Consider the following 384-nt stretch of genomic DNA (forward strand, 5'->3'; position numbering starts at 1 on the left):
GAGGAAGTGGCACCTCCATCTCCATCACCCCACTGGGACCACTCGTGGCCGGGGGGAAAGAGCAGATATCCCTTGCACCCTGCCCAGGAGCAATGGCCCGGCTAACACCACTAACACCAGTAACACCAGTAATGCCAGGCCCCCAGATCCCCCGCTGAGCCTGGATGGCCAGTGTGGATCCCTCCATCCTTGGCTCGTTAACCCAAAACTAACGTCTGGGTGGAGGAGCTGCTGTCATCCTGTCACCCGTGGTACTTACCGGGGGACAGCACCATGGGGCCGGCTCCGGCTGTGCCTGCTCTGTTCTTCCTGCTGCTGTGGCAGCACGCGATGCTTGTGGCCATGCCTGAGTGTGCCCTCTGTCCCTCTCAGCTGTCAGGGGCT

Source organism: Buceros rhinoceros, unplaced genomic scaffold (genome assembly GCF_000710305.1).
Source record: "Buceros rhinoceros silvestris isolate BGI_N320 unplaced genomic scaffold, ASM71030v1 scaffold22624, whole genome shotgun sequence".
Classification (NCBI taxonomy): Eukaryota; Metazoa; Chordata; class Aves; order Bucerotiformes; family Bucerotidae; genus Buceros; species Buceros rhinoceros.